Source organism: Peromyscus maniculatus, chromosome 1 (assembly GCF_049852395.1).
Source record: "Peromyscus maniculatus bairdii isolate BWxNUB_F1_BW_parent chromosome 1, HU_Pman_BW_mat_3.1, whole genome shotgun sequence".
Lineage (NCBI taxonomy): Eukaryota > Metazoa > Chordata > Mammalia > Rodentia > Cricetidae > Peromyscus > Peromyscus maniculatus.
Window position 1 is genome coordinate 65,923,783 of NC_134852.1, and position 12,540 is coordinate 65,936,322.

Genomic DNA, 12,540 nt, shown 5'->3' on the forward strand with positions numbered 1-12,540 from the left:
AAAAACACAAGTGATAGTTCATGTTGTTGAGGATGTGGAACAAGGGAACACTTCTCCACTGCTGGTGGGAGTGCAAACTTGTACAGCCACTCTGGAAATAAATATGGCAGTTTCTCAGAAAAGTGGGAGTCAATCTACTTCAAGACCCAGCTATACCACTCCTGCATACACCCAAAGGATGCTCCATCCTACCACAAGGATACTTGTTTAACTATCTTCATAGCAGCTTTACTCATGAAAGCCAGAAACAGGTAACAACCTAGATGTCCCTCAAACAAAGACTGGATAAATAAACATCACATAATGGAGTACTACTCAACTATTACAAAAACTAACATAATGCAGAATCTGAAGTAAACTCACTCCTATCTGCTACACCTGGGAAGAACATAAAAAAACAGTCCAAGAACAATTCCATGTTTTGAAGAAACTGAGATCACAAGACTCTTGTCTTGTTTTCATGGAGTGTTCTTACAAGCACTCAGAATTCTCTTCACATGACACCATTCCTGGACCATGTTCCAAAAGTCATACTTTAGTTTTTTCAATTGCTTCATTAGCTTTTAAGATCTTTTTTAATATTTCAGTGCCCACTCTATCATGTGCACTATAATTTCCTTTCTATATGCACTCACACTCTTTCCCTCATTCCTGCCTCATTTCTCTCTCTCATCCCCATACCCTTCTCTTTTGCTTCTTCACCATAACCTTTCATAGCTGTAATAGTATTTAATATTATCCCAATCCCCCCTTCAATCTACTTTTCCCTCAATTTCCTTCTCCCACTGTATTAATAGTCCCATTGTTACTCAGCCCACTTCCTTTGTACTCCTAACCTTAATGACTAATGTTGTAGTACATACTCCTGATGGTTATTAAATTAAAGTGTTGACTTTTTATCAAGCATCAAAATATTTGCATAGTGATCCTATGAAACAGTTGAGGTTCCTTCTGCAATTAATATTCTGTCTGCTCTGGGGTAGTGTAGGGAATTATACTCACTCACTGAGCAGGTGCAATCAAGTTTTAGATACAGCGCTACTGCACAACAACTACAGACCAGTCACACTTGGACACTGCACATCCTTAAACTGAAAGAATGTAGCTGGTTAGAAAAATTCTAACCAAGGAACTCTGAAAAGACTTCCCAATATACAAATGTAGCAAACATGAAGAATCAAGGCAGTATGACCCATCTACAAAAAACTAAGTGAGTTGCATGAAATCAGACAGAAAATTCAAAAGTATAATTATAAAGAATGCTTAATGAAATTAAAGACAGTACAAATTCCAAAATGACTTCAAAGATTAGAAAACTAAATAGCTGAATAAAACAAGAAAGACAGTGTGGAATATAAAAAAGAAACTTAATAAGGTCATAGAAATAATTAAAAAAACTGAAATTTTGGAAATAAAAACTTCATTAAGCCAAATCCAAAAATCAGTGGAGCATCCAAGAAACACATCATTAAGGACAGATATCACCTCCAGGTAAAGCATGGGAAGAGATATTCCAAGGAAATGGACCCAGAAGGCAAGCAGGTACAGCCATTTTAATATCTGACAAAACAGGCTTCAGACCAAGAGCAACAGATGAGATAGGGAAGAACACCACACGCTCATTAAAGGAAAAATCCACGGAGAGGGTAGTTCAGTTCCAGTTACTTATGCACCAAACACAAGGGCATGGAAGCTCATAAAAGAAACACTATTATGTGCTGACCCTCACACAGTGACAGGCCATAGAGACAAAAACTGAACAGAGAAATGATGGAGTTAAATAACTTCACAAATGGACTCAGCATATATTTACACAATATTTCACTCAAACACAAATAAATATACCTTCTCAGCAGCTCATGAAACATTTTCCAAAATTGACCACATATTTGAACACAAAACAGATATATGACAATTGAAATAATACCCTACATCCTATCTGATCACCATGGATTAAAGCTGGGTTTCAATAACAACAGAAAGTATGTAGATTCACAGAAATGGAATAACTCAGAACTATAAATTGGGTCAAGACAGAAATTAAGAAGGTAAATAAAGCCGGGGGTGGTGGCACACCCTTTAGTCCCAGCATTTGGGAGGCAGAGGCAGGCAGATCTCTGTGAGTTCGAGGCCAGCCTGGTCTACAGAGTGAGTTCAAAGGCAGCCTAAAAACTTTTTTAGAATGAATAAAAAATGAAAACTCAACATAACCAAGCCTATGGCACACAATAAAGACAGTTCTAAGAGTGAGTTCATAGTACTAAGTGCCTACAATAAAAAACTGGAGTGATATCATATTAGTAACTCAGCAACACACCTGCAAGCTCTGGAACAACATGAGGTAATACCCAAAAGTAGTAAATGGCCAAAAAAAAAAAAAAATCAAACTCAGGGATGAAGTCAATGAAATAATGAAATAGAAATTTAAACAGCAATACAAAGAATCAGTGAAGCAAAGAATTGGTTCTTTGAGAAAATCAACAAAATAGATAAACTTTTGGCCAAATTAATGAAAAGAGAGAGAGAAAAAATACAAATTAACAAAATTAGAGAAGAAGATAGAGATATTATCATAGAAACTGAGGAAATGCAGAGAATCATAAGGACATTAAAAGTCTGTAATCCACCAAACTGGAAAAGTTTAAAATGGATGGATTTCTTGTTATATGTAACATGCCAAAGTTAGATCAGGATCAAATAAGCAATTTAAACAGCCCCATAACCCCTAGTGATAAAGAAGCAGTAATAAAATATCTCCCAACCAAAACAGACCTGGGACAGATGGAGTCAGCACAGAAGTCTACCAGACTTTCAAAGAAGAGTTAACACGAATATTCCTCAAATTATTCCACAAAATAGAAATTGAAGAAACATTTCCCAATTCTTTTTATGAGAAAAAAAACCCTAACCACATGTTCAGCCGGCACACAGACATAAATACCCACTACAAAGAAGAGGCATTGGGGAAGCACAAGCCCAACTTCTTGGGGGCTGAGAGCTTTTAAAGGCTCTTGGTGGTTGTTTTTCACTCTTTAGGCTCTTTGTTCTTTGGGGGGCCCACCACCCAGCTCCCAAATAAATCACACACTAAGACTTATTCTTACTTATAAATGCCCAGCCTTAGCTTGGCTTGTTTCTAACCAGCTTTTCTTAACCTAAATTAGCCTGTCTACCTTTTGCCTCTGTGGTTTTACCTTTCTCTGTTTCTGTGTATCTTTTATTTTCTTCTTCTTCCATGTATGGCTGTGAAGCCAGGTGGCTGGCCACTTCTTTTCTTGCTCCTTGATCTCTCTTGCTTTTTTGATCCTTCTTTTCTCCTTCTATTTAATCTCTCTGCCTGCCAGCCTCGCCAATCCTTTCTCCTGCCTTGCTACTGGCTATTCAGCTCTTTATTAGACCAATCAGTTGTTTTAGACAGGCACAGTAAGACAGCTTCACAGAGTTAAACAAATGCAACATAAAAGAATGCAATACATCTTTGTATCATTAAACAAATGTTCCAGGCTGGAGAGATGGCTCTTCCAGAGGTCCTGAGTTCAATTCCCAGCAACCACATGAGGGCTCACAGCCATCTGTAATGAGATCTGGCGCCCTCTTCTGGCCTGCTGAAAACAAAACAAAACAAATGTTCCACAGCATAAACAAATGTAACACACCTTAAAATAATATTCCATAACACTTCCTTCCCTAATTTAGGGTTGGTAAATTTGAAGAAAGACAAAATGGTTGATTGGCCCACAACTATTGTGTAAGTATGTTCTGATCAGGCCTTGGACTTGTTGAGAGAATCCATCAGCAGCAGGTTCTACTGGTGGAAGAAAAAACCAACAAAGCCTGTTTTAAGCTACCAGGCTTTTGTCTCAGACCAGGAGGATGAGGAAGAGGGCAGCCATCTTGGAGTTTACCATCTTTATTACTTAGCCATGGCCCCTCTTGCTAGCTGCCTCTCAGGGAATCTAACTCCTAATCTCTCAGGATTTCATCAGGTCCTCTTCATTCATTCTTCTCTCTCTGTCATACTCTCTTACCCTTCTCCTGTCTACCATAACACCATTATAGCAAGATTTTCTCCAGATGCCGTCCTCTCAACTTTAGACTCGCTGACCTACATAACTATAAGAAATAAATCCCCATTCCGTAGAACTTATCCATTCCTGCTATCCAGATGAAACAGCACTGGATAGACTAATACATTATCCTCGATTAAGTGACATAAGGGATGATATCACAAGGGTTCCTAAAGTCAGGGGGATAGGAAAAGAAAGTTCTGATGACAGAAGTGGCATCAGGGAGAAATTGAGCCCTGGATTAATGATCATGAGAAAGGAAGCAGGGGTTGGGGTAAGTGAGCTGCCTAGAGTAACCAGAAAAGGAAAAGTAGCATGCTTTCAGGATCGGTGCTCCTGACAGGCAAGCATTACCCTGGGAGACAGAATGTAGAAAGGGATGATAGTTTGCTAGTTTTCCACAGCCGTTTTAACACATCATAATTTTAGTGGCTTAAAAAATTTGTCTTTCAGCTGGGCAGTGGTGGCGCACACCTTTAGTACCAGCACCTGGGAGGCAGAAGCAGGCGAATCTCCGTGAGTTTGAGGCCAGCCTGGTCTACAAACTGAGTTCTAGGGCAGCCAAAGCTACACAGAGAAAGCTTGTCTCGGAAAACAACAACAACAACAATAATAATAACAATAAAAAAGAACTCTAGAAGTTCTAAGCATTTATTTGTTTCTGTTGTTGAGTTTATCGTTTTCTAAATATCTCAAGCTTATCTTGTATGTATATACCCTAAACATTTTTTTCTCAATGAATTGACTAATTGACTAGATCAAATGATGTTTCCCCCCCTCTGGTGGTATTCCTTGATTTGAAGTCTTCTTGGATACTGTGGATGAAAGAATAGCTCTCACAAAGAAATAAGTGGTTTACTCTGATGCTAAATGTGACTCTGGCCTAGGAACACAGGTTCTGACTTCTCCAAATACCACGTTCCAATGTGTTGACAGTCCCACCGAGTTTTACAACAGAACAAAGGAAATCATACATCAAGACACTTTTCAAAAGGCACTGGTGGAAACATCAGGTAGACGGGCTACAGAAACGTCGAGAAGCATTAGCCTCAGTTTGGGTCTGATGGCATTGTTAGCATCTTGCTTAGTGGAAACTAGGGGTCTATTTGTATATCCCAAAGGATTTACCTAGTGATGATAACGGTGGTAGGAGGGAAATAAATGGCTACTAAGGGAACTAAAGATGGCTCAAAATTCTGGACTTGTAAAGTCACTGAAGTTCTAATACGTATCTGCACATTATTGAGGTTCTAACCAGCCAGCCAGTCTTTGTAGTCACAGCTGCTTTCCAGGAATTTTCATATAAAACGTTACCATAGCCAATCTGACTATCTGATGATTAATTTCTGCTTAATAGATCACTTTGCATCTTTTAAATTTCACCTACTTTGTGTCTTTTTATTTTTAAGTTATAAGTTGTTTCTCTTAAACAACATATTTGGACATCTTTTGATCTGTCAGTACTTTTAAATTATAGTATTTAACCCACTTTCACTTGATTACTAATATAGATGGATTGAAGTCTAACAGCTTCCTTTGTTTCTACTCAGGCTCTGAACTTTTTGCTCATTTCCTGCCTTCTGGATTGATAAAATTTTAGTCTTGTATTATTGCTTTCTTTGGCAGTATGTCTTATTTATAATAATTGCTATAGGGCTTGAATTTTTTTCCAGATAGGGTCTCATATCTTTCAACTTTCTTTTTTAAAATTTCTTTAAAATCATTGTTGTATTATGTTCTGTGTATGGGTGTTTTTCCTGCATATATGTCTGTGTATCATGTTGTATTCCCAGTGCCTCCAAAGGTTGAAAGGTGGTGTTGGATCCCTTCAAATGGGAGTTACACACTATTGTGAGCCACCATGTGGATGCTTGGAATCAAACCAGAGTCCTCTGACAGAGCAGCTAGTGCTCTTAACCATTGAGCCATCCCTCCACCCCCTGGGTTCCAACTTTCTTTGTAACTGAGGATGACCTTGAACTTCTGATCCTCCTACCTCCACTACCAAGTGATAGGATTACAGGCATGTGCCACCATAACTGGTTTATTTGCAATGTTTTTTTAAATACTATTTATTTAATGTGCATTGGTGTTTTGCCTGTACATACATCTGTGTGAGGGTGCCAGACCTATAGAACTGAAGTTACAGACAGTTGTGAGCTGTCATGTGAGCACTGGGAATTGAACTTGGGTCCTCTGGAATAGCATTGCAGTGAATGCCTTTAACCCCTGATCCATCTTTCCAGTCCTACTTGCAATATTTTTAAATAATCAGTTTATGGTCTATTGACTCACCTACAGTATAAAAAACCAACTAACTAAACAAAATGCTTTGGAAAGTAAGCTTGAGGTTCAGCCCTGGGCAGGGAAAGCAGCAATCTGTGATTTGAAAATGTTTGTGCTCAGGAAGCAGCCTGGCCGTGAAAGCCCTTATTTTTTAGGAGCACGAGGGACCTCTAGGAATTTCCAGTCTCTGAATATTATAGATCACAGTAATTCACTAGTCAGGATTCATTTGCCATTACCTGTGTCTTGTCGAGATGACTACCAGTCAGTCCTTATGGTCTTCAAAACATGCCCTGTGCCCACCTTCATTGTTCTTAAGAACTGGTGTGACCACTAAGTGCATCCCAGTGCCCAGCATTAAGCAGGTCACCAAGTTTGAACCCTAGGATTGTAAAATCAAAGCACCAGGAGCCACAAGAGATGCATCTCATTTTTGTGTGTGTGTGGTAAAGAGCCCATTTTTATTACTACTAGACAGAAAGGAGATGTTGCTGTGGCCTAAAGAGAAATCATCTCAGCTACAGAACACTTCTCCATGACTCCTAAACCTCAAAGCAAACATGGCCCTGCCCTGGGAGGGTTGCCGTAAAGCCCAAATTTGCTCAGTCTAACCATGGTCTAGGTCAGGTTCCCCTATGACATGTTAGGATCAGAGACTGGGCTGAAAGGAACAATGATGAAGAGATTTCAGCAATAGACCCATACACACATAGTAACTGAGCAGAGATAAGGAGCTTGTCTTTGTAATGACAGGGATGCCTAGAAATGTTGATTAAGCCTGGTGGGGGGGGGGAGAAATAACACTGGCTAGTTTTATGTCAATTTGATACAAGCTAGAGTCATCTGAGAGGAGAGAATCTCAGTTAAGAAAATGTTTCCATAAGACTCGGCTGTAGGCAAGCCTATAGTACCTTTTCTGAACTAGTGATTTACAGGGGAGGGCCCAGCCCACCATGGAGGGGTGGTATCATTCCTGGGGATGGCGTTTCTGGGTGCTAGAAGAAAGCAGGTTGAGCAAGCCATGGAGAGCAAGCCAGTAAGCAGCACCCTTCTATGGCCTCTGCACCAGCTCCTGCCTCAGGTTCCTGCCCTGCTTGAGTTTCTGTCCTGACCTCCTTCAATGTTGAACAGTGCTGTGGAAGTGTAAGCTGGATAAACCCTTTCCTCTCCAAGTTGCTTTGGTCATGGTGTTTCATCACAGCAATAGTAACTAACCCTAACTAAGACAGAAATGCACGTAGGAAACTGTATAGAGTACAGTGGAGAAAATGATCTCCATACAGCAGTACTGGAGTAAGCTTTCAAGATGGCACTCTTGGCTCTGTGTGGCGCTCCTCCAATCCAATTCCCCTTAGCCATGCAAGAATGATATCAGACTACTGAAAAAGACAGTTCAGTTCTCTGAGAAGTGGTTCCATCCATTAGTAAAGCAGCAGGCTGGCTCACTTTAGTCCAATAAGCCCATTTAGCATAGGAAACTTTGAGTTTGGAGATGCATTACCATCTGTAGGCTCAGGAAATCTTGCAGTTGGCTCTCCTGACATTGACCCTCTACCAACATCTGCTCAAATTATCTGGACTGTGTTTGAACCAGTTAACCCACTCTCTGGCTTTGAGAGTGATCCTTAGTAATACAAAGACTCAGTATAGAGGAAGCCAGCCATCAATTCCTCATCTGTCTTTTACATTTCCTGAGCACATCCACTCGCTTGGAGGGTTAGGAACAACCCACCTAGTACAGGCAACCATGTTGGCCTTCAAATATACAGCTCTGCTTTTACCAATGATGGTTCACCACTAGCTCACCTCCAGAATCAAGAAGAAAGCACAACTGTGTGATTTGTTTTGAGTGGCCACAACCTCTGTTGCTTGGAATGTGCCAGAAAGATCTATGAAAAGAGAATGCCATTTTATCTAGTTTGCAGACAATTGTTATTCAGGCAGTCCAAAGTCACCACACACACACACACACACACACACACACACACACACACACACACACTATATATATATATATATATATATATATATATATATATATATATATATAATATTATATGTATATATTCATAAAGGCATAGGTGTAATGGTATCTCCAGTAAACATTCTAGTGAACTCTTGACTATTATTAGACTTTATAGTATGTATGGGATATATAAATATATAATATTATATCAGATATAGTACACATTATATATTATATCAGAATGTGTATATATATATATATATATATATATATATATATATATATATTTAAAATCTGGGATCAGAATAACTTAAGGCTGTGGTCCAGCTAATCCAACAATGGCTGCCTATAAACGGAAGTTCCAAGAGTCCAGTAGTTGTTCAGTCCTTGAGCCTGGATGTCTCGACTAGTCTTCTGTATATGCTGGAATCTGGAATAAGTAAGCCCTAATGCCAGTGAAGAAATGGACTTTCTACCAAGAGCAAGAGCAAGCAGGCAAAAAGAGCTTCCTCATTCCAGGTCCTTTATACAGACTGCCAGCAGAAGGTGTGGTCCAGACTAAAGGTGGCTCTTCCCACTTCAAAAGCTCTGGAGTAAAGTTTCATCTTCCCACCTCAAAGATCCAGATGAGAAGAGGGTCTTCCCCCACACACTCACCCTCCCTCGTCTGTCATGTGGTGGTATGGGTGAGGGAAAGATGCCCTCCCCCGCATCCCTTGCTACCTGTGGCAGATGAGAGAACAGGCCCCAGGATCGTGAGAGTGGGAGAACTAGCCCTGACCCTCACCAGCTGCAGCACACAGGAGAGCGGATCCTGCAATCCACCAGGGCACCACCCTAGAGCTAACCCTGTCGTCAGGAGCACAGGTGAGCCAGCCCTGAGGGTGTAAGCACAGGAAATCTGACCCCCCCAACACACACCTCATGTGCCCCCTACAGCAATTGGCAGGGACAGCCCTGCACCTGGCCTGGGCAATACAGTGGAGCTGGCCCCGGGGTGTGAGTGTGAGTGTGAGTGAGCGTGAGTGTGAGTGAGCTGAGCTGGACCGAGGGCCTGAGAGAAGAACAGGCTGCATCGGAGGGGCTGGCCGAGGTAGTGATGGAGAGCATGCGAGGCAGGGGGTGGGGGGTGACAATAGGGGGCGTGGGCTGTGAGTTGGCCCACCCAACATCCACCTCATCTATGAACTGTTAGAGCATGAGAAGGTGACAGACCTACAGATCCAAAACTGCAGGATCTCCGTGACACAGGACAACGGTGGAGGGGGAACGCCCCTGTGAGAACCCGTTGCCTCAGACCAGACTGACGACTCATGGTAATGAGCACATGTGAATGCAGATGAAAGGACCAGATGGTGAAATGTGTGTATGACTCACCGGGCCACACCACAGCTTCCACAACCAGATTCTTTTTCTTCCTTTTCTTCTTTCTTGTTCTGCTTTGTTTTGCTTTGCTTGGTTGGTTGGTTTGGTTTTTGGTTTTTCTTTTCAATTTTGTTTCGCTTTGAGAGGACAGGTTGCAAGGGTGGAGGGTGGATGTGGGGGCGGAGGTGTGTGTGTGAGATGGCTGCGATTGGGATGCATGATGTGAAAACCACAAAGAATCAATGAAAGTTAATAAAAATCTAAAAAAAGATAACAGACTTTAAAAAGTTTAAATCACATATCACACACACAAAAAGAGAGAGAAAGAAAGAAAGGTGTCATCTCAAATGATTTAAGAAAAAATGAAGACATTTGAAATGTCTTCAAATGATTTAAGAAAAAACTCCTCACAGATATGCCCAGCCATTTGGGTTTTAGTTAATTCCAGATGTAATCAAGTTGACAACCAAGAGTAGTTACCACACCCCCATAGGCTCATTGGAGTGCTTGCTTCCCAGTTGGTACAACTGTTTGGGAAGGATTAGGAGGTGTGGCTTTGTTGGAAGGAGTTGTGTCACTGGGGTAAGCTTTTGAGTTTCAAAAATCCAAGCCAGGCTCTCTCTCTCTCTCTCTCTCTCTCTCTCTCTCTCTCTCTCTCTCTCTCTCTCTCTCTCTCTCTCTCTCCCTCCCTCCCTCCCTCCCTCCCTCCCTCCCTCCCTCCCTCCCTCCCTCTCTCTCTCTCTCTCTCTCTCTCTCTCTGTCTATGTCTGCTGTCTGCCTGTCTGTCTCTCTCTTGTGTTGATAAGATATAAGCTTCTGCTCCAGTGCCATACCTACCTGCCTGCTGCCTGTCTCTCTCTTGTATTGATAAGATATAAGCTTCTGCTCCAGAGCCATACCTACCTGCCTGCTGCCGTGCTCCCCACTGAGATGGGCACAGACCAACTCTTTGAAACTGAAATCAAGCCCCCCAATAAACTTTTTCTGTAAGTTGCCATGGTCACGGTGTCTCTTTACAGCAATAGAAAAACAGCTAAGATAGTAACACCAACTCCAAGTGCCTCTCAACTGATGCAACTTGGGTCTGGAACCCTGACTAGGGGTGGTGAGGGAGTGAAGATGGACAGACATCCAGATATATGTACAGAGAAGCTGGGGCCAGGTGGGCTGTGCACTCTGATGGAACCATACCTACTACTTCAGTGTCTGGGAACCTTTGCCGGCACCAGGCACTCACGCGGTGCACAGACATACATACAAGCAAGCAAAAACATTCATACACATAAAATAAACTGAACGAATCTTTCTTTAAAAAATGTATATTTAGTGAAATTTCCCATTCTGCCTCTCCATAAACTGCCTAGTCCTGGAATTCTTTTCCTCATTCGGCCTGAGTTCCAACAAATCATGGAAAACTCTTGAGGCTGGTGAGCCTGGCAGGATGGACCTGGGTCTCCAGATCCTCTCCCAGGCAGCCGATCAACCCACCCGCTCGATGGGTGGAGCCCACCACGCACATCCCGGCTTCCTTTGCTGCGGTGACCCGAGCGCCGGGCAACAGGCGGGGCTCCGACGCGGGAGTCTCGGGGACCGAAGGGGCCGAAAGGGCCGACCCGAAGGAGCCTGACCCAAGGCGGCCAGCGGGCGGAGGGAGGAGCGCCGGGAGGAAGAGGCCGAGCCGCGGAGCACCGCCCCGGAGGAAGGGGAGGAGGCCGGGTGTTTCCTGGTGCATTCCCGACCCGCCCAAGTGACTCACTGGGCTAGGAGAGCTCCGCGGGCCCGCCCTGGACAACCGAAGGCGGCGCACACCAGGTAAGGGCGCTCGCCGGGCCGCGGGGTCCCGCTTCCCTCGCAGCCCGGTGGGGCGAGCCTGCAGGAGGCCTCGGCGTAGCCTCCGGGACCTCTCGGCCTCCCGGGATTGCCTCCCGGGCTCTGGAGTCTCCGGGTCACTGCACGCCGGCTCCCGAGCTCAGGACTCCCGGCCCAGCTCGGCGGCTCCAGGGCGCTCTCCCCCGAGTCACATTCCAGAATCCCCGGACCACGGGCTCCCCAGCGCTGATGGCCCATCCCCTCGGCGGTGCGCACCCTGCACTCCCGTGGCCCAGCTCCTGAGTCCCGAACCGCCGAACCCCCGAACCCCCGCCCCGACTCACCCCTAGATCCTTGGATCCGGGAGGATCCCAGATCTCGCGCTTCCGGCACGCGGCTCAGCTCCAAAGAGGAAGAGGCAACGTTAGTGTTTGGTATTTTACTGTTGAAAAGTAAGGAGCAGACGGATAGTGTGAATGTTGCACTCAAGTTGGAAAACAAACCCGAGTCCACCATGGTTCTGCCCTCAGAGGAAAGGAAGGAGATTGTAGTCCAGGGCAATCGTTCTCAGATTCTTGGAGAGGGAGGCATTTGGGGCTTTGTTAAGGAAACGGGATTGTTCAGGAGCAGTGGTGCGCCGCCGCACATTCATACCGAATTTTATACTTTAAGCCTAATGCGTCTGCTTAATTTATAGCATTTTGTAAGTATGAGAAAAGAAGGAAGAGATTTGCAGTTGGGGTTGGGGTGCGGGGTGAGGCGGAGGGAAGCGTCAAGGCGATCCGTGTGCTACATGGGACAGTACAAGGTTGTCTGCGAAGATTGCTTAGATGATTCTTGTTGGAAGCAGCAGTGATACTCAGTACTGCTGCAGGTACTGTGAGATCACTGCTTGCCAACTCGGGGATTTCGCTCCTAGACCCTGGCCAAGTTCATTGGTTGGAAGTTGAAGTACACCAAACTGATGGTATGCGTGAATAACCGCATTCCCCTGGCCCCGAGGATGCTAGTGATTCTTAATAAAAAGCCTGGAGCTACCGGCACAGA

At 43.7% G+C, this 12,540-nt stretch overlaps 1 protein-coding gene and 1 pseudogene across 1 annotated transcript in view; both read left to right on the forward strand.

Annotated features, from left to right (window-relative positions):
• The first annotated feature begins 7,584 nt into the window (after nt 1-7,584).
• LOC102910025 (RNA-binding E3 ubiquitin-protein ligase MEX3C pseudogene) lies at nt 7,585-8,248 on the forward strand (annotated as a pseudogene).
• A 3,091-nt stretch (nt 8,249-11,339) lies between these two features.
• Cyfip1 (cytoplasmic FMR1 interacting protein 1) overlaps nt 11,340-12,540 on the forward strand; it is a 92,851-nt gene continuing 91,650 nt past the window's right edge. Inside the window, 1 exon segment of the mRNA XM_042277176.2 lies at nt 11,340-11,496. The gene's annotated coding sequence lies outside the window, so the exon portion shown is untranslated.